At 44.8% G+C, this 22,459-nt stretch overlaps 1 long non-coding RNA gene across 1 annotated transcript in view; it reads left to right on the forward strand.

The window, feature by feature from the left end:
- LOC126203404 (uncharacterized) overlaps positions 1–22,459 on the forward strand; it is a 1,362,544-nt gene that overhangs the window by 385,902 nt on the left and 954,183 nt on the right. The window lies entirely within an intron of this gene.

A 22,459-nucleotide genomic window follows, 5' to 3' on the forward strand; every position in this document is an offset into this window, starting at 1 on the left:
ACTTTTGTAGAGGGAAGCTTATAACGTCATTCAAAATAAAACAGCTATACTGGTTCAGAGTGAACCACATTGCTTCCATAAACTGACATAGTATGTAAACTATCATCGAAGGTTTCTTTTTAAATCGATCGACAATCCACCGAAACGACGGAGCGAGAGATCCTGATGCTTAACGCTCTGGACTCACTTTTGGCCATGCAGATTTAGCTGCTTAGTGGCTTTCCTAAATAATTTATGGTGACTGTGACGGTGATTCCTTTGCCAAGGAAACGGCCATCTTTGTCCGATTCGAGTTTGTGTGCCGCCTCTAAATACATTGTCATTGACAGAGCATTAGACGATAATCGTCTTTCTGTTCTTCGTGTCAAGCTGTGACGTAGTTGTGTTTGTTGCTTACGTTACTCATGAATGAACCGATAGCATTTGGTATCACCCCAGTGTGATGACTGTAGAACTGATGGAAATCGCTCACATATGTGAACGAAATGTCTAGTAGTTTCCATTCGTCTTGACTTCCGTCAACCGGCCTGCTTGTGCAGCACAAATCGGGTTCAAATGGTTAAAATGGCTCTGAGCACTACGGGACTCAACTGCTGTGGTCATCAGTCCCCTAGAACTTAGAACTACTTAAACCTAACTAACCTAAGGACATCACACACACCCATGCCCGAGGCAGGATTCGAACCTTCGATCGTAGCAGCAGCGCGGCTCCGGACTGGAGCGCCTAGAACCGCACGGCCACCGCGGCCGGCACACAAATCGGGAAAAGGTGTTAGGTTACACGAGTATTTGTGAATGATAGCTTCAGCAGTCTACTTGCTAATCCTCATTTCCCCCAACATCAAACTGAGAGAAACTTTCACATTTTTGCAGGCATTTGTTACACTTGCTCGATCTTGTCTGTACTGATTGCTGCCCGTCGAATTGACATGGCCCGTTATTAATAGCCTTTTTCCAGTTTGCAAAGAATTTGAGCCATCCGCAAGCACTTTTTCTCTTCAGACTTTTATGTACAATACATGGAGTAATGATTCTGTTTCTTGTAATTTGTGAAAGAGTTTCAGGTTTCTGCATTACTTAGTTGGATCGTGACACGAATCTCAATTCTCATTGTGCTGGAGGAGCCGCAACACGCAATTACGCAATCCCTGTGTAATGACTTAGTAAGGAATCGAACCTAGTCCACGTTAGTGTCATCTGAGCTATGGGGCTATAATGCCATCATTAGAATGCAAGATTCAAGGAGCAAAAATATACGCGACGTAAGTTGACTCAGAATAACTTTCATGCTACAATTGGTGTTATTACTAAAAAAAAACTGTTGATCATATTTAGCATAGACTAAGAGTGCAACAGACTATATTAATGAGTGGCTAAAAAGTCACCCAGTAACAACTACAGGTTCCCATCTAACTCCTACCAGGGACAACAGAATATTTTATTTTCAATCATTCGTATTATTATATCACACATCGATAATCGATACCACGCCACGGGTGTCATAGCAGCGGAATTGCAAATTTCCATCTGACACCAACAGGAGACGAGGGGATTTGGTGGACCGAATGGTGAGAACTCGCTGGCCACAGCTCCAGCGGCAGCGGCTCCACACCACGAACGCTTTCTGCGCCGAGATGTAGGATGGCCAGTCGCAGCCACACAACCCACTTGGACATGGAGCGCCATCGCTATGACACGATTGTTCACGCTTAGTGCAGCGAGCCTCATCCTAGTTGACACTGTGATAGCAGGACTCTGTTTCTTGCTGCATTATTTGCAATGAGTCTTCACAACAAAGAAATAAACAAGTGAAGTAAATCTGTTTGTTGCGTTAACTCGATCGCTAATCATTTCTACTCCCATCCAGCTTTACTATAACGACAGTTGATGCACCACTTTGTAGCCCATATCTCCTGACCGATGTCATAGTCATTTAGAAGTGCGATCTTAAATTAAAGATTTAACACAGCAAGTTCAGTGTTATAATTTGAAACTGTCTAATTGTTTTGAGCAAACATAAATCATAGCGCGCATATTATCCAGACTCTATTCATACGGTATTCGAGACTGAGAGCACTTAGCGACTTCCAACCAACTTTATACTTAATTTCAAAACTTTTAGAATCTTCGTATCTTCGACATGCCAGACAAAAAATAAAACTCCACTATCTGATCAATTTATCCAGATACATTAATGTGGGGTGTGTTCACCCATCGCCTTTATGACAGTTTGAACTCTGCTGGGGACACTTTCAATGAGGTATCTGATCTGTATCGTAGAACGGCAGCGCGTTATTCTTCAGAAGGTGAAACGAATACTGGGGTCTGGAGCGAAGTCGACATTGTAGCTGGATCCAATGGCCTTCCTCTGGGTTCTGATCGGACGCTGACAGGTCACTCCATTTTGAGAATGTTAGTATCCGCAGACCACTGTCTCACAAATATTGCTTTACGATGGGGTACATTATCACGCTGATAATAAGCAATCGTCTCCAAACTCGTCCTCTGCTGTACGCAGCAAAAAATGCTGTGAAATGTGTTCATATCTTTCTGCATTAACGTTTTCATAAGCGTAATAGAGGGACCACACCCGAATCACGAAAAATACACCCACACCGTGACACCAACTCTTCCGTAATGCAGTAGTGACACTACACACCATGGAGGCATTTGCCAAACTCAACCCTTCTATCGAATTGCCACAGGGTATAGCGTTAATTATCGCTTCAGATAACTCGCTTCCAGTCATCCACTGTCCTGTGACGATATTCTTTTCACCGCCTCAAGCGTTGCTTAGCATTGACTGCAGATATACAGGGTGAGTCACCTAACATTACCGCTGGATATATTTCGTAAACCACATCAAATACAGACGAATCGATTCCACAGACCGAACGTGAGGAGAGGGGCTAGTGTAATTGGTTAATACAAACCATAAAAAAATGCACGGAAGTATGTTTTTTAACACAAACCTACGTTTTTTTAAATGGAACCCCGTTAGTTTTGTTAGCACATCTGAACATATAAACAAATACGTAATCAGTGCCGTTTGTTGCATCGTAAAATGTTAATTACAGCCGGAGATATTGTAACCTAAAGTTGACGCTTGAGTACCACTCCTCCGCTGTTCGATCGTGTGTATCGGAGAGCACCGAATTACGTAGGGATCCAAAGGGAACGGTGATGGACCTTAGGTACAGAAGAGACTGGAACAGCACATTACGTCCATAAGCTAACACCTTTTTATTGGTCTTTTTCACTGACGCACATGTACATTACCATGAGGGGTGACGTACACGTTCGACGGGCGTTTCATAGGACGTGGAGGACGCATAAATTGGCCAGCCCGTTCTCCTGATCTTTCCGTTTTCAATTACGGAGTGGAATAGAGTGTGTCCCGACATGTCAGGCCAATAGATGTTCAATGTGGTGGCCATCGTTTGCTGCACACAATTGCAATCTCTGGCGTAATGAATGTCATACACGCCGCAGTATATCTGGTGTAATGTCGCCGCAGGCTGCCACAATACGTTGTTCCATATCCTCTGGGGTTGTAGGCACATCGCGGTACACATTCTCCTTTAACGTTCCCCACAAAAAGAAGTCCAGAGGTGTAAGATCTGGGCCGGCCGCTGGTGGCCGAGCGGTTCTGGCGCTACAGTCTGGAACCGCGCGACCGCTGCGGTCGCAGGTTCGAATCCTGCCTCGGGCATGGATGTGTGTGTTGTCCTTAGGTTAGTTAGGTTTAAGGAGTTCTAAGTTCTAGGGGACTTATGACCTCAGCAGTTGAGTCCCATAGTGCTCAGAGCCATTTTTTTGTAAGATCAGGAGAACGGGCTGGCCAATTTATGCGTCCTTCACGTCCTATGAAACGCCCGTCGAACATCCTGTCAAGGGTCAGCCTAGTGTTAATTGCGGAATGTGCAGCTGCACCATCATGCTGATACCACATACGTCGACGCGTTTCCAGTGGGACATTTTCGAGCAACGTTGGCAGATCATTCTGTAGAAACGCAATGTATGTTGCAGCTATTTGGGCCCCTGCAATGAAGTGAGGACCAATGAGGTGGTCGCCAATGATTCCGCACCATACATTTACAGTCCACGGTCGCTGTCGCTCTACCTGTCTGAGCCAGCGAGGATTGTCCACGGACCAGTAATGCATGTTCCGTAGATTCACTGCCCCGTGGTTTGTGAAACCCGCTTAATCGGTAAACAGGTAGAACTGCAACGCATTCTCTGTTAATGCCCATTGACAGAATTGCACTCGATGATTAAAGTCATCACCATGTAATTGCTGATGTAGCGACACATGAAACGGGTGAAAGCGGTGACGATGCAGTATGCGCATGACACTACTTTGACTCAGTCCACCGGCTCTCGCAATGTCCCGTGTACTCATGTGTGGGTTCATGGCAACAGCAGCTAACACACCAACTGCACCCGCTTCTCCTGTGACGGGCCTATTACGGACCCTTTTGCGTGCTACGACCATACCTGTTGCATACAGTTGGCGGTAGATGTTTTGCAGTGTGCGGCACGTTGGATGTTCTCTGTCCGGGTACCGTTCTGCATACACCCTGCGGGCTTCAGCTGCATTTCGTCGACACTCGCCATAGATGAGTATCATCTCCGCCTTTTCAGAGTTCGAATACACCATGGTCACAGTTCCTACAACACTACACTGTCACAGACGTCTGGTAACACGGTGTACTACAGTTGGTCTGCGTGCGGAGACGAATGCAGAATAACAATAGCAGGAAGCGCTACATGCGGACACTGCGACAGCTAGACCAAACCACAACAGCGCACTACAGCCACACTCGTAAACACGGTCGTCATCGTAAACATGTCCCTGCAGATGCTGCTCGCCGACCGTGGCCCGTGTTTGTTACAACACGCAACTGAACGTCAGAGGTTTCAAGCGTCAACTTTTGGTTACAATATCTCCCGATGTAATTAACATTTTACAATGCAACAAACGGCACTGATTACGTATTTATTTATATGTTCAGATGTGCTAACAAAACTAACGGGGTTCCTTTTAAAAAAACGTAGGTTTGTTTAAAAAAACATACTTCCGTGCATTTTTGTATGGTTTGTATTAAACAATTACACTAGCCCCTCTCCTCACGTTCGGTCTGTGGAATCGGTTCGTGAGTATTTGATGTGGTTTATGAAATATATCCAGCGGTAACGTTAGGTGACTCACCCTGTATACTGAGGTGACAAAAGTCACGGTGTACCAATATGAACATATACACATGACAATAGTGTCGCGTACCAAAGGTGTTTTGGTTTTGGCGGAGCTATCATTTGTATTCAGGTGATAATGTTTCTGGCGTGATTATGTCCGCACGACGGAAATGAACAGACTTTGAAGGCGAATGGTAGTTGGAGCAAGACGATTGGGACATTTCATTTCGGTAATCGTTAGGGTATTCAGTATTCCGGTATTCACAATGTCAAGAGTGGACGAGAATAACAAATTTCATGCATTACATCTCACCGCGGACAACGCAGTGGCCGACGGCCTCATGTAAGTACGACGAACGTATCCCTCCCTCAGGACGGTGGGCTATCGCACCAGATGACCGATGCGACTGTCTTGGGTAACAGCACGACATTGCCTGGAGTGCCTCTGCTGCGCTCGTGACCATATCGGTTGAACCGTAGGCTACTGGAAAACAATTGTTTGATCAGATGTCCCGATTTCAGTTTGTAAGAGCTGATGGAAGGGTCCGAATGTGGATTGGACTCCACGAAGCAATGGACCCAAGTTGCCAACATGGCACTGTGCAAGCTGGTGCAGACTCCATAATGGTGTGGGCCGAGTTTATATATCTGGTTCAACTGAACCGAACGCTGACTAAAAATGGTCATCTTACAAGGGGAGGCCGCCAATTGTGAAATTCAGATTCGATTCATACTGCGCCTAATAAAAGCTCATGGCCAGAGGTGTAATGTGGCAAAGCACCAAGATGCACTTCTCAGCCGTTGTCGAGAAAATCGACAGTTAAAAGAAACCGTTGCGGTGAAATACTCTCTACGATTTGTACTTTCCTGCAGCGTCGTGGCGCAGCGGTAAGCGCTCGGGTTCGTAATCCGAAGGTCGCCTGATCGGATCTCGCGCCATGCAAATTTTTTTTAGTATTTGTTTTTGTAATAAATATATATATATATATATATATATATATATATATATATATATATATATATATATATATATATAAAATTCCCGGCAATCAGTTGCAACAGTTATGCATATAATAAGTTGTTGAAAGTCGTTTGTCGTGGAAAAACTGGCGACTTCGAACATGATTATGTTTTCCGCAAACAAAGTTGTATTTCACAAATGTTATTAATTGTCTTCATAATGTTTACACGTGTCGTTAACGGAAGACGTAGAAACGATATTCCGAAACGAATACGTATAGTGTAAGTCAAACGTTCGAATTAGAGTAGAGACCCCATGATATATATATATATATATATTTGAATTACAAAAAACAAATATAAAAAAAAAGGTTGCATCGTGCGAGATCCGATCCGGCGACCTTTGGATTACGAACCCGAGCGCTTACCGCTGCGCCACGACGATGTAGGAAATTATACATCGTAGAGAGAATTTCACCCCAACGGTTTCTTTTAACTGTCGATTTTCACGACAACGGCTGCGAAGTGCATCTTGGTGCTTTGCCACATTACACCTCTGGCCATGAGCTTTTATTATGCGCAGTATGAATCGAATCTGAATTTCACAATAGGCGGCCTCCCCTTGTTAGCCCATTTGGTGACCATTTGCAACCATTCATGGACTTCGTGACTATTTGCCACAACTGTTCGCGATTGGTTTGAAGAACGTTCTGGACAGTTCGCGCGAATGATGTGGCCACTCAGATAACCCAGCTTGAATGCCATCCAACATTTATGCGACATAACGGAGAGGTCAGTTCGTGCAAAAAATGTTGCACCTGCAACATTTTCGCAATTATGGACGGCTATAGAGGCAGCAGAGGACATGTTGAGTCCATGCCGTATCAAGCTGCTGCTCTACAACGGGCAAAAGAAGGTCCGACACGATATTAGGAGGTATCACATGACTTTTGTCACCTCTGTCTAAGGGGGTTCTGAGCAGCTGCTCGACAATTGCACTCGTTTCTTTTGAATTCCATGAAACGTCGTTGTGCTAGCTGGACTCTTGATAGGACTTTTGTAATTCACGAGTGATTTCTTCCGTTGTTTTCATGGGTAGTGCGGATAGTTCCGAAGGTATGTGAAAACTCTTCAAGATTTTTAAATAAGACAAACATTATTAACTTTCTACATCATTATTCTTAATTTCTACATATTTATTTCTTAACATGGTCACCCTGGTGCCGAAGAAAACATTCCCAACGAGAGACCAGTTTGTTGATACCGTCCATGCTTGCACCGCTTCGTCACGATTGATGTGAAAATGAAGTCCTCAAACGTGTTCTTTAAGTTTTCGAAGCAGATGAAAATCGGAGGGCATCAAGTAGGAAGTGTGTGGAGGACGATCGATGACAGTGAACCCAAGACGTCGGATTGTTGTAGATGTCGCAGCACTCGTGTGTGGTAGACATTCTTATGTGAAGGAGAGGGAACTCTATGTGTGGACGATCTCTTGGAATTCGTGCTTTCAATTTTCTGAGGGTTTCGCAGTATCTTTCAGTGTTTACGGTGATGCCTTTATGCATGGATTCCAAATGTACCACACCTTAACATCCCAGGATACTGTGAGCATGACTGTGCGTGAAGATGGCATGGTCTTGACCTATTTTAGCTTCGGTGATCCTTTATGCCGCGCGGTAATAGCCGAGCGGTCTGAGGCACTGCAGTCATGGACTGTGCGGCTGGTCCCGTCGAAAGTTCCGAGTTCTCCCTCGGGCATGGGTGTGTGTGTTTGTCCTTAGGATGATTTAGGTTAAGTAGTGTGTAAGCTTAGGGACTGATGACCTTAGCAGTTAAGTCCCATAAGATTTCACACACATTGAAACAGTTTTTGATCCTTTGATGCTCTCTTGTTTTAGGGGTCGAAATGGTGGATTCAAATGGTTCAAATGGCTCTGAGCACTATGCGACTTAACTTCTGAGGTCATCAGTCGCCTAGAACTTAGAACTAATTAAACCTAACTAACTTAAGGACAACACAGGATTCGAACCTGCGACCGTAGTGGTCGCTCGGTTCCAGACTGTAGCGCCTAGAACCGCACGGCTACTCCAGCCGGCCGAAATGTGGACGCAGCTTTCATCACCTGTTAATTACTGATGTCGATACAATCACAAGCGTACACAGCTTTCATTCTGCTATGGATTGCCATGGATCTTGCGATTAGAAACTGGATTACAGAATGCTGTTTCTCACTCATCGACATACGTACGTTACACACCGCCTTCTTACATTCTGCAATTCTCAGCCGTCTAGCAGGAGAGAATTGCAACTTGCGACGAGGGAAAGTCGATAGGGTAATGTGCATGACATGTAACACTTGAGCTGATATTGAGAACAGAATAAAAAATTCGGAGGCAATACTTTTGAGCGTGTCCTCGTACTTTGATTGATAATAAAATTGTGATGGCTGCATGAGCTAGAAGTGTTACAGGCGCATAAAGATAATTTGTTTGTACAAGATGGGCAAAATAAAACTGGGTCAGATAATATTAATAACACTCACGCGGACTGAACCTTGTTAACGAAGAGGAGGACTGCCCATCACAGAAAATGCTGGGAGCCGTGATTTCAATGCACCAGTCCGATACTGTCACATGTCTGGACATGCACATCTCCCTTATGCTCTGTTCCGAGTATTTCGCTGTGTCATTACGTTTGGCTGAGCGAGAGGCGAAGACTTTTTATTGAACAGCTGAATGCGACACAAAGTGGCGCCCACGATAAAAGTGAGAGCGTGTTCATTGTCGATCGTTATGCGAAGCGCAATATTTGGTAAACGTGTGCGTAACTGTTTGCTCAATATTGCGAGACTGGAAGTGTTTTGGCAAAACGTACAGCAAAGTCTGCAATGCAAAAATTATTGAAAAAAATGCAGCGGAAAGACGTCTGTATCAAATAGTAACCGTAACTATCCGAGAAGAGTCCAAACACCGGGATATACTGCGTCAGTCTTGTTATGAATGTTTATCCTGTATCTTTCATTACTTCTGTTTTGTGATATCACTCAACTAACGTTCTAGATGCAGTTCGTCCATTCCTATTTGGTTTTAATTCGAGAGGACCAAATTCAAATTCCCGTCTAGCCATCCATTTTATATTTTCCGTTGTTTCTTTAAATCGCTTAAGTCAAATGCTGGAATGGTTCCTTTGAAAAGACCCGATTGACTTCCTTTTCAAGTTTGAGTTCTCTGTCTCTGATGACTCCGTTGACGTCTGTGCATTAGTTCTGTTGCAGTAAGGACTAGCGGACTATACACACTATGCCGTGTTTGTGAGAAATTACAAGCGGTTATCGGACCGGGATTTGAATGAAGACTCATCTTCGCGCATGTTGCTCTTCCGACCCACCCATGCGAGCACACCTCAGGGACAAGGTGGAGATTTCGACATTCCATGGCTCCTCTCTGTTTGGAGCCAGTATCAGATGAGCGTTTCTCGCGAAAGCAAGTGTCCCATTTCGATCTCAGTTCGATCCCGGTCCGGTAAGCAGCTTTTTTGACTCGTCACACATGATTTACTGGCTCTGTTGCTGCTTTACCGGGGGTTGGAGAGCAATTTAGGCTGGGCATAATTTCCGTGCGAGATGAGCAGGATGCGCGCAGGTAGCGGCAGATAATGAGAGCGGGGGTCGAACCGGGCTGCCTTTGTCTGCTCGCAGCACGGCTGCAGTTTATGAGGTACGCGCCAGCGGTCAGTAATTTATCGGCTCAGTGGCGAGCTGCAGCACGTGACGGACCGTGCCACTAATACTGCTCTCGTAAACACACTGTCAGCGCTTCTCTTTGATCTCTTTCACAAGTGTATTGCTTAAGTGGGCTATCTTTGCCTTTTATTTCTACGTTGGAATGTCCTTGGGGACGACCTCAGCACGGCCAGGAGATCGTTGGGTGTGACCAGAATTTAAGGGTACCCAATTCGGCGGTAGTGACCTGCCAACTAGTCTTTGTATACATTCCAAGTCTCACAGACTGAACGAGCCGTTAGGTAATCCGTTAAGTCGATGTTATCGACTACTGTACAACTGATATTTGTGCTGTTCATTTGCGAGATCTGTGCTTAGTATACTGGGTGCTCGGCTCATACAGGTAGAAACGAGGGGGGTGGTTAGAGGACAATGAAACAAACACATAATCCTAATAAACATAAATTCAGAAACCAATGGTTTTCCGTATTCGACATACAAGTGCGTCATGCCAATGTTATAACGCTGTTGATACCTAAGGTTATGTTTTGGATAATGTCCCATGTGGTGAAACAAGCATGATGGTGCACCAGTACACCTAATATGGCTGTTCAGGAATACGTTGCACGAATCTTCGACAACAAGTGTCTCGGTCGTGATTCACCCATGCCATTACCTCAGAGGTACTCCGACTTGAACTCGTTGGATTTTTTTCGTGTGGGGATATTTAAAAGCTTTCGTGTACTCCTGCCCTGTTGATAGTCTCAGTGAACCCCGGGAATTTAAATCTTTCCTCCCTCAGTTTTCTATGAGGGAGTAATTATTTTCTGAGTGGTGATTCAATGAAAGTAATTACATGAAATTAAGTGATTGTAACACATGTAGACAACAACTGCCTTACCGCACGGGGTTCTTGCTTCAGAATGGAAGTTCTTCTGTTCCGTAGAGAAAGCTGAATGTGATTATCACATTTCTTCTTTCACCTTGGAGACTGTGTCTGGTTGGTGTTAAAGATTATTTCATTGCTTCATTTCCTCTGCTCGCCCCTTTAGTTTCTATCTATAATAGTAGAACAACCTATACATTTACAAATGCATAATAGGTGCTAAAATTCTCTATATACCTACATTTAAATTACTTTAAAATTGTCGGCTCTTCTGCACCGATTTCCGTAAATTACAGTAAATTCACATGGATAGAACACTGGTGTGCAAAACTTAATGACAAAAGGAACTTTCGAATGGTTCGTCACTGTCCCCTTCGGGCAGCAGCGACTTGGTTCAGAACGCTCACCGTGTACTATGAGCGATACCAGACCACTGGCCTACTGTCGTCACACTTGGTCCTCTTTCCATTTTCTCGATGATTCTTCCCCACGTGATGTCACTCAAATGTTGTCAATGGGACATGCGGTAATGAAGACCACCAACACAGTGCACCGTAACAGCTCGACGGTTGTTAGACTGACACAGTCTTTTCCCGTTCCTTCAACTGCATCGTGTTGCGGGCCCAGCTCTGTTTGGCGCTGTAGTCACGTCGTATGACGTCCCAATTTGTCAGCATTACTGGGAGACCTCCGGCAACTTGATCTCACACTTTCAGGCATTCGCACCGAGTAGTTGATACGGTATATTACTTTATCTAAATCTTCCTTAACTTTACCTGAGCAGTGTGTATCACTAGATTAGACAACCGATAGGTGATTTGTGAGTTTTTACCACAGTAGGGCTGTCATATACATATGAATGACGCTGCACACCACCTGCTTTATTCGTATGTACATAGCAGTCACTCGCAGTGGTTATGTGACAGACTGGCGAATGGGCTCTGGGGTCTGCATCAGTTACAAAGCAAAGCCTGTTTACGCAAACGGTAAGCACAAATACACTTTTAGTGCACTGCTACAAAGCCATCTGATAGTGTGCTGCAGAGGGTACTTCTGGTACTATTGCTTCACCCCTCCCCTCACCCCTCCCTACCCTGTTCCATTCGGCAAGGGCTCATGGGAGACTGTCTGAGAACTTTCGTATGGGTTTTAATTTCTCTGATGCGAGATGTATGTGGAAGGAAGTAGTGAGTTGCCTGACTATTCCCGGAACTCACATTCGCGGAATTTCAACAGACTACGACGGGCTGAAAAGTAATGGATTTGAATTTTTAATGTGAAAATTCTTAAAGCTTTTTGTGTAAAAGACACCTTATTAACGTTATGCAACTTTCTTTTTCATGCCTATATATTTACAGCTCTCTCCCGCTAGAGAGTTCCGAAATCTAGCGCGTAACATGATGCTGTGTGACGTAAATGTGTCGGTGTATGAGAAACAACTTTTGGTAGACGAGTATTGTATTTGAAGAGTTCATCCACACAATGAGTACCCTCGCGTTCAGCATGACGTCAGACCACACATGAGTGCTGCGACACCTGCAACAATCCGACGCTTTGGGTTCACTGTCATCGAACCCTCTGCCAGGGACTTTATTGTGAATAGCAGAGTAATCACGTTGATGTAGATGTAGGGCTGACTCGGCAAGACTTAAAGACACCTTTGAGGACGTCACTTCGAAAGTGAGGAAGCGCTGCAAGCAGAGGTTATGGCTCCGTCGACAGCGACGGTATCAACAAACTGGCCTCCCGTTGGGAGAAACGTGTTTGTCACGAGGATGATTATGTTGAGAAATAAATATGTACACCAAGAATAAAGATGTAGAATGTTAATAACTTTTGTTTTAATTGAAACTCTGAAAGAGTTTTCCATAAACGTTTTGGAGGCATTACTTTTCAGCACGACCTCGTACTTTCCTGTCAAAAAAGAGTGAAACACCCAGAGGACATGGTCGGATGTCAGTCTAACTTTGTGTGCTTATACACCATCGGCGGGTATGTAAATGATTAAACTTGTAATTCTCCGTGACAGCTAGAATGGCCACCAGGACGCATTACTGTTGTTCGTGTTTAGCGTTCTTATCAAGCCTGGTCGGTTATGTAAATAGCGCGAAGAGCGTCAGATATTAAGTGATCTCTGTGAAGGACACGGACAGAACCCGTAGTCGTGTGAGACAGCGATAACATCACTTGACACAGTCTGAAACGGGCCTCACTGGGGGTCGCCATTAGGACGGCTGATTGAATGGTTCAATATCTAGGTCTGTGGGGCGTTAAGATATGACAGTGGCTCGTTGTTCGAGAACTTGGGAACTTGAGGGCAGATATACTCTTCGTCAAGGTTCCGGTCGACCGTGCCTGACCACCACCAGGCAGTGTCCGCCCCTGGTAGCTGAGTGACAGGCGACGAAATGTCAAACCTAACGGCCCGGGTTAGATTCCCGGCTGGGTCAGAGATTTACTCAGCTCAGGGACTGGTGTTGTCCTTATCATCATCATTTCATCCCCATCGACACGCAGGTCACCGAAGTGGCGTCAACTCGAAAGACTTGCACCAGGCGACCGGTCTACCCGACGGGAGGCCTTAGCCACACGGCATTTCCATTTTACCAGGCAGTACCGCCGTATTGTGCACCAAGCACACAGTAGCCAAATCACATCTGCGCTGTCATTCGAGAGCAAGTACTCGACGTTCTGTGCAATCTCGCATAGTTGGTCAGAGACTGGTAGCAACAGGGCTACGGAATCACTGTCCCATGTGCGGGCTACCTTAGCACCACAACACAAACGGCTGCGTTTGCAGTGACACCGTGGCTGGAAAGCATGGACTGCTGACGAATGGCATTCCATTGTGTTCAGCGATGAATCACGTTTTTGAAACACCCTGTCTGAGGATCGTCGGTGAATATGGAGGCGACCTGAGGAGAGGTTCCTTTTTTTTCAGTGACTTGGAGAGGGCCGCGCTGCTGCTACGGTCGCAGGTTCGAATCCTGCCTCGGGCATGGATGTGTGTGATGTCCTTAGGTTAGTTAGGTTTAAGTAGTTCTAAGTTCTAGGGGACTGATGACCACAGCAGTTGAGTCCCATAGTGCTCAGAGCCATTTGAACCATTTGAACTTGGAGAGGTTGAGTGGCGTTACCTCCTGCGTCAGAGTGTAGGAATCTATCGCGTATGACTTCAGTTCATAGACGGTAGTGAATGAAGGAACTCTGACGCCACAACAACGATACGTCACGGACATCTCGCGTCCTCATTTGTTGCCTCTCATGCGGCTTTATCGCGATGCTATTTTTCAACACAAGAACACTCGTTCACACGTGACTCGCGCCTCTATGAACTGCCTGCCTGATAATGAGGTACTCCTATGGCCAGCGAGGTCCCCAGATCTGTCACCGATATAACATGTAAGGGACGAGTTCAGATGTCAGCTGAGTCCCAGTATCAGTATCCAGGATGTCAAGGACCAGTTACAGCAGCTGCGGTCAGACCAGCTTCAGGGGAGGATACGAAGGCTTTCTGACAACCTTTCCAAACGAATCGGTGCAAGCATCCAGGCCAGAGAAGGGTGCAACATCGTGCTTACAAGTGGGCCCTTACTGCAATGTTCCTTTTAAGTTTGACTCGATTTTGTAATTACTGCAATAGCATCACATACCCGAAACGGTCAGTGAGCTAGGTGCTCGGGGAGTGGCAGGGCTAGGCCGTCAAATAACCTAATTTGCACAAAAACAGTTTTATTAAAATAAACTAGCACTGCTTTATGCCGACGAGCTTTCCAATACAATTAGAAATGCCAACAACACAATTGTAAAAGCTTATTAGTTCCCTTTCACAATCAAGAATGTGGGTAGGACCCAAACCAGGCAGCAGTTCAGAATACTGGAAGCGCTGTTCTACAGGACGCTGGCGAAATAGCACAGTCACAGGTACTTGTAAAACATATAAGTGGCAGTCCATGCATTTAAGAAACGCACAATAACCAGTTCACAAAAGTGGGCGTCCCTTCTAAGTTCCACAAATTACACATGCATTTACCCACGCCCAGAAATATCTTTAAAATAACCTATCACGATAATGATAAATAATTTAAACACCACCAATAAAAAAAGAATAAGTTGAGACAATAGCGCTTCTAGGTGACGCGAATAGGTATTAAGTCTTGAATAATAAACAAACAACAAGAAGTCATGGTATACCTAGTTTAAGCGTAATAGAGGTAGGCTGGAATCTGCGAGATACACTGCTGATGGAGTATAGATGAACGTTACTAACAGTCTTAAAACTGGACGCGCTCACAGAGCAAGATCACACCAGCTCTACCACTCAGATCCATTCCTCCCCGTACATCCCGGTACTCAATCAAATAAATGACCGATTTAAACATAGGGCAATAAGATTCAACTCAGATAACAAGTATAAATTAAAGGGTGGAACAGTCTAACAACAAACAATAAGTAAACAATTCTCTTCAGGTCTTTCGGAATCAGTAACAAGTAAGGAACCGACTGCAGCCCAATGAAGTTCCGGCAAACAGTGCTAAACAGACTGGACTGTAGTCCTATGTTGAAGTCGGGTCTGCCGCACAAGCGCGCAGCAACAGGCGAGTTCTGAGAAGTGCTCACCAATTTCAGTTCTTTTTGGTTGAATGGGGGCTGTAGCAGTTGATAAGTAAATAGTACACCACTATTTGGCCGCGCCCGCGACCCGATGATTCCTTTGCCCAATGTACAGCCTTTAACTACGCCTCCTGTCCGCACGCTCGTATAGGCACCAACGCCCGGCGTCTTGCACTCGGCCGTCCGCCGCTCAGAAGGCAACCCATCATCTTGTCTGCTCGGAATGGATTCGGCACTCTTGCTGCCAGCTGGAACCTTCCTTCTTGACTGCTGCCCAGAGACTGCCCCCTCCCCCGCCCCCCACACCCACGAGCCCCTGTGCCTGTAAAAAGCTCTGAAGTCGCCACGCACGCCCTCTTGGGCACTACGCGCGAGACCGTTGCTGGGTAACGTCCAAAGAGAGTAATCATACCCAATATCGATAAAAGCCGACATGGCTCAGTACCCTCTCAACCCGTGAACTTTCATTCCGTTTCCTTTTCCCGTTCTGGGTGTTTCACTTTCTTTACTTCGCAGTGCATATGCAGCAGTCCTTGGTGCTATTTACTGTCGTTGTCCACCTCCAATTGGTACCAGTGTGAAGGAAAACAATCCCCAAAAAGGGAACAGTCCCTCGAGTTGCATGAGGCACTTGGCTTCTGCACTTGCGACCAGTGCTCATGGAAAACTGTGCGACGGTGTTGGCACTTCGGCCAGGTCATACCGCATCGTGCGTCGACAAAATGCACTGTCAGTATCTGTACAGTGAACACCACGTCGGACTGTAGCTGTTGAAAAGGCTGCAGAAGTGTCAAATCTATGTTCCCCTAGGTTCACTGGGTTTTAGCCCGGTTATACCTAGGTTCCTGTGAGGTCGTAGCTATGCTCCAAAGTGTCCACGACTGTGCCCGGTAAAAAGACTGCAGAACTATCAAGCTTGTGGTCCCTTAGGCTCATCTGGTTTTATCATAGTATTGTACTTTGTTCTCACAACTCCTTATTCATGCAGCAAAGCGTCCACAGGTGGTCGGGTGTTGGTACTTAGTACCACTTGCGTTCGGCGAGTCAGTGTCAAGGACACTTACACAAAATAACTGGCCTTTGTGCAACAGGTCATTCTCGTTCTCAGCGCTGGGTGAGTCCATCCTCGTTACGAAAGGGCATCTCATTTTTTTATGCACAAATGTTCTTATGCCGTACTCTAATTCAGTGATTACGGACTTGTTGAATTATTGGCCATACTGGCATAACTTGGCAGATTTTCTAGCTGTACTTAGTTCTGTTTGTGTATAGGTTTCAGCTGTTGAACAGGACTTCCTTTATGGCGCAGTGGCCCCATGGAATAGTGCTCGCCCACCAGCACCGTTGCCTCTCCCCTACTGCAACGCCTTCACAGGTATGGGTCTAGCTATTTTGGGTGCATTTTTAGCCAACATCTCATTCTTCTCCAGAAATACTCATGTCGGTAGGTTTTCTCTCACCACATTGAATGAGTTACTATTGAGTATACTTTCGCATCACCTGTATTGCACATGTTACTTCACAGCAGAATGTCCGTTGCCATAGATTATATTGCACGACCGCTTAGTTTCTGATAGTTTTATTTGTAAACGATGAGTTCTCTGCCATGAGACTTTATCATAGCCAGGTGGTCCTTAGGTCCTAGTGCATTACACGCCGTATTTCTCTTGATGCCTTTCTTCCGCTGGAATTGCGAAAATCTTATTACACAGTTTGCTGTAAATTTAGTGTTAGTACTTAACTTCTGTAAAGAAAAAATCACTTTGAATTTTCCTCATGTATTAACAATATGAAATCAGACATTTTGCTTCTTATTCGTGATTTATCTAATAATTTCGAGCCAACCATTATGATTCCAAAGATCTGAGACTGCGTCGGAAATAGAGAACTGAGCCATGTTGTCAAAGCTGAGATTGCATTTATAAGGTTTTAATAATGAATACATTTCTTCTCTTTGTTACAAATTGAATTGTAATAGATTTTATTATAAAATGACAACGTTATAAAACTTTCTGATACGGTGTCTAACTTTTCATATGATTTCCACTTTTTACAATTTCTGCAATATTCATATTATTTCATTAATATGCAGCTTCAAAAGTCGCCTCCATGAACAATGATTTAATGTCTTTTTGGATCTTTTGACAACTTTTTTGTTTGAGTGTCATAATTTATGAAAAATTTCATACTTTCCATGACGTAAACAATCTACATCAACTTACAAACTCCGCAAGCCACCAATACGTTACGTGGTACTACTTGTCATTCCCTTTCCTGTTCCACTCACAAATGGAGTGAGGGAAAGACGACTGTTTCTATGCTTCCGTGCGAGCCCTGATTTCTCTCATCCCTTCATCACCGTCCTTACGCGAGATGTATGTCGGTGACAGCAGGGACGTTCTACAGTCCGTCGTAAATGATGATTTTCTAGACTTTCACAATGGGTTTTCGTGACGTTTCCTTCCTTCCTTGGATTCACGTGTGAATTCACCGAGTGTTCCCGTAATATTTTCGTGTTGACCAAACCTACAAGTAACAAACAAATCAAGCAACAAGCCACTCAATTTCTTCGATGTCTTTCTTTAACCTAACGTGATAGGGATCCCAAACACTTGAACAGTGCCCAAGAATGGGTCTCATGTGTTCCATAAGCCGTTTTCTTTGTACATGAGTCACACTTTCCTAGAATTCTTCCATTAATCCTAAGACCAGCATTCGCCTTACCTACAACTGACCTTACATGCTCGTTCTATTTCATATCGTTTTGCAATATTGAGCCTACATATTTAATAGACGTTACTCTGTCAAGTAGAACACAGCTAATACTGTATCCGAGCACTGCATTACTGTTTTTCTTACTGATATGCATTAACTTAAATTTTTCCACATTTAAAGCAAGCTGCTCCATGCATCCGTTTTTTGGTCAGACGTTATTAGTTTCGCCAGTTACGATATCTCATCCCGAAATGAAACAAAATCCTCATAATAGTCACCAAAAGTGTGAATTGTCAACCCAAGAGTGCGTGTTCGTCCTAAAGTCCTGCGGTAACAAGCTGCGAGAACGAGGGATACGCATGTGTCGGGTGCAACATTAATCTGTTATCTGTTGTGTTACATACTATATCATCAGCTGTTTAAAAACATGCATTTCAGATGGATGTTCTGCCGAATGAGCAGCGACGGAGGTCTTTTGGCTGCTGGATGCTAAGTCCATTTCTTTGCGAAGACCAGGGATTGTTATGCAGAGTTTCCTAAACCTGTGTGTCCATAATTATACGTATGAACATGACCATAAACTGAGTGCTTCTTGATAAGAAAATAATAATCGGATAGAAGAGACAATTTTTTGTGCTGTAAATGATCTACGGATTTCAACAACAAACTGAGGTCACAACAGACATTCAAAATGACAGTCGACAGTTGCGTTGCATGCACTACCACATACTATAAAATTTTGTTGAGCATCACATACATTCCTGCTGTCGGTTATACAATGAGACAGGAAGGTTCAAATGGTTCAAATGGCTCTGAGCACTATGGGACTCAACTGCAGAGGTCATAAGTCCCCTAGAACTTAGAACTACTTAAACCTAACTAACATAAGGACAACACATACATCCATGCCCGAGGCACGATTCGAACCTGCGACAGTAGCGGTCGCGCGGTTCCAGACTGTAGCGCCAGAACCGCTCGGCCACCATCGGCCGGATGAGACAGGAAGCTACAACTATATAGAGGGTGAGTCACCTAACATTACCGCTGGATATATTTCGTAAACCACATCAAATACTGACGAATCGATTCCACAGACCGAACGTGAGGAGAGGGGCTAGTGTAATTGGTTAATACAAACCATAAAAAAATGCACGGAAGTATCTATTTTAACACAAACCTACGTTTTTTAAATGGAACCCCGTTAGTTTTTTAGCACATCTGAACATATAAACAAATACGTAATCAGTGCCGTTTCTTTCATTGTAAAATGTTAATTACATCCGGAGATATTGTTACCTAAAGTTGACGCTTGAGTACCATTCCTCCGCTGTTCGATCGTGTGTATCGGAGAGCACCGAATTACGTAGGCGTCCAAAGGGAACGGTGATGGACCTTAGGTACAGAAGAGACTGGAACAGCACATTACGTCCACATGCTAACACCTTTTTATTGGTCTTTTTCACTGACGCACATGTACATTACCATGAGGGGTGAGGTACACGTTCGACGGGCGTTTCATAGGACGTGGAGGACGCATAAATTGGCCAGCCCGTTCTCCTGATCTTACACCTCTGGACTTCTTTTTGTGGGGTACGTTAAAGGAGAATGTGTACCGTGATGTGCCTACAACCCCAGAGGATATGAAACAACATATTGTGGGAACCTGCGGCGACATTAGACCATATGTACTGCGGCGTGTACGACACTCATTACGCCAGAGATTGCAATTGTGCGCAGCAAATGATGGCCACCACATTGAACATCTATTGGCCTGACAGGTCGGGACACACTCTATTCCACTCCGTAATTGAAAACGGAAACCACGTGTGTACGTGTACCTCACCCCTCATGGTAATGTACATGTGCGTCAGTGAAAAAGACCAACAAAAAGGTGTTAGCACGTGGACGTAATGTGCTGTTCCAGTCTCTTCTGTATCTAAGGTCCATCACCGTTCCCTTTGGATCCCTACGTAATTCGGTGCTCTCCGATACATACGATCGAACAGCGGAGGAGTGGTACTCAAGCGTTAATTTTAGATTACAATATCTCCGGATGTAATTAACATTTTACAATGCAAGAAACGGCACTGATGACGTATTTGTTTATATGTTCAGATGTGCTAACAAAACTAACGGGGTTCCATTTAAAAAAACGTAGTTTTGTGTTAAAAAAGATACTTCCGTGCATTTTTGTATGGTTTGTATTAACAAATTACACTAGCCTCTCTCCTCACGTTCGGTCTGTGGAATCGATTCGTCAGTATTTGATGTGGTTTACGAAATATATCCAGCGGTAACGTTAGGTGAGTCACGCTGTATACCAATTCGTGTCCTGTCTCTCTCCTGTTTCATAAAGCAAGATTTCACGTGGCCTTACAGGGAAATATCCACATATAGGGGCGCTGGCGATTACACTGTCAGTCGAGGGATGAGCGTATCAGTTGTTGAGGTGTCCACGGTCGTTAATATCGAAATGCACCGTCCTCATGAACTCACTTCCTCTTGTGGGTAACGAAAGCAGCAATCTCCTCCGGTGTGGCATTACATCTGGACTAAACAATAGGAAACGTGCTCTATTCGGATGGGTGGAGGCAAATAGGTTGCTGTTATTTAATGGAGACAATAGCGCATTGTTTATCAGTACTAGGTGGGAGTGAAACTCATCCGAATTATCGAGAATACTGACAATTCAGAAATCCATAAAACAATCACTATGACACTGGTTCAATGGCATTAACACGTTACATTTAAATTCAAATAAACGCACATACTGAACATTATTTTCGCTTATTTAGACCGGAAATTGAAAGAAACATCAGTCATTAGAGACAGCTTCGTACAGTAAGGTGACAATAGTCATGGGATAGCGATATGCACATATACAGAGAGCGTTAGTGTCGCTACACGAGGTGTAAAAGGGCAGTGCATTGGCGGAGCTGTCATTTGTACTAAGGTAATTCATGTTAGAAGGCTTCCGACGTGATTATGGCCGCACATCGGGAACTAACAGACTTTGAACGCAGGATGGTAGTTGAAGCAAGACGCAAGGGGCATTCCACTTCGGAGATCGTTTAGGGAATTCTTTACTCCGAGGTCCGCAGTGTCAAGAGTCTTCCGAGAATACCAAATTTAAAGCATAGCAATTTGTCTCACCACTGACTTCGCAGCGGCCGACGGCCTTCATTTAACTCCTAAGAACGGCGGCATTCGCGTTGAGTTAATAGACAAACGACAATGCGTGAAATCACCGCAGAAATCAATGTGGGACGTAAAACGAACGTATCCATAAGGGCAGTGCGACGAAATTTGGCGTTAATGGGATATGGCAGCAGAGGAAGGACGCGAGTGTTTTGCTAACAACACGACATCACCCACAGCGTCTTTCCTGGGCTTGTGAGCATATCGGTTGGACCCTAAACGACTGGAGAATCACGGTCTGGTCATATGAGTCCCTATCTCACGAGCTAGCCGCTGTGGCCGAGCGGCTCTAGGCGCTTCAGTCCGGAACCGCGCTGCTGCTACGGTCGCAGGTTCGAATTCTGACTCGGGCATGGATGTGTGCGATGTCCTTAGGTTAGTTAGGTTTTTAGTAGTTCTAAGTCTAGGGGACTGATGACCTCAGATATTAAGTCCCATAGTGCCTAGAGCCATTTAAACCATTTTAACCGTATTTCACGTGGTGAGAGCTGATGGTAGGGTTCGGCTGTGCCTCAGCCATGGACCCAAGTTGTCAACAAGGCACGGTGCAAGTTGGTATTGATTCCATAATGGTGTGGAGTGTGTTTACATGGAATGGAGTGGGTCCTCTGGTCCAACTGAATCGATTATTGACTGTAAATGGTTATGTTTGGCTACATGGAGACCATTTGCGGCCTTTCATGGTTCAAATGGCTCTGAGCACTATGGGACTCAACATCTTAGGTCATAAGTCCCCTAGAACTTAGAACTACTTAAACCTAACTAACCTAAGGACATCACACACACCCATGCCCGAGGCAGTATTCGAACCTGCGACCGTAGCAGTCCCGCGGTTCCCGACTGCGGCCTTTCATGGTCTTCATTTTTATGGATGACAGTGCACCAAGTCATCGGGCCGCAATTGTTCGCGACTGGTTTGAAGAACATTCTGGACAATTCGAGCAAATGATTTGGCCACCACTGTCCGGCTGATCCCGGCGGAGGTTCGAGTCCTCCCTCGGGCATGGGTGTGTGTATTTGTCCTTAGGATAATTCAGGTTAAGTAGTGTGTAAGCTTAGGGACTGATGACCTTGTCAGTTAAGTCCCATAAGATTTCACACCCTTTTTTTATTTTTGTTAACCTTAGCTTCTTTTCCACTGGACTTGTTATATTTTTGCAGTAAACGA

The sequence above is a fragment of the Schistocerca nitens genome, chromosome 9 (genome assembly GCF_023898315.1).
Source record: "Schistocerca nitens isolate TAMUIC-IGC-003100 chromosome 9, iqSchNite1.1, whole genome shotgun sequence".
Taxonomy (NCBI): domain Eukaryota; kingdom Metazoa; phylum Arthropoda; class Insecta; order Orthoptera; family Acrididae; genus Schistocerca; species Schistocerca nitens.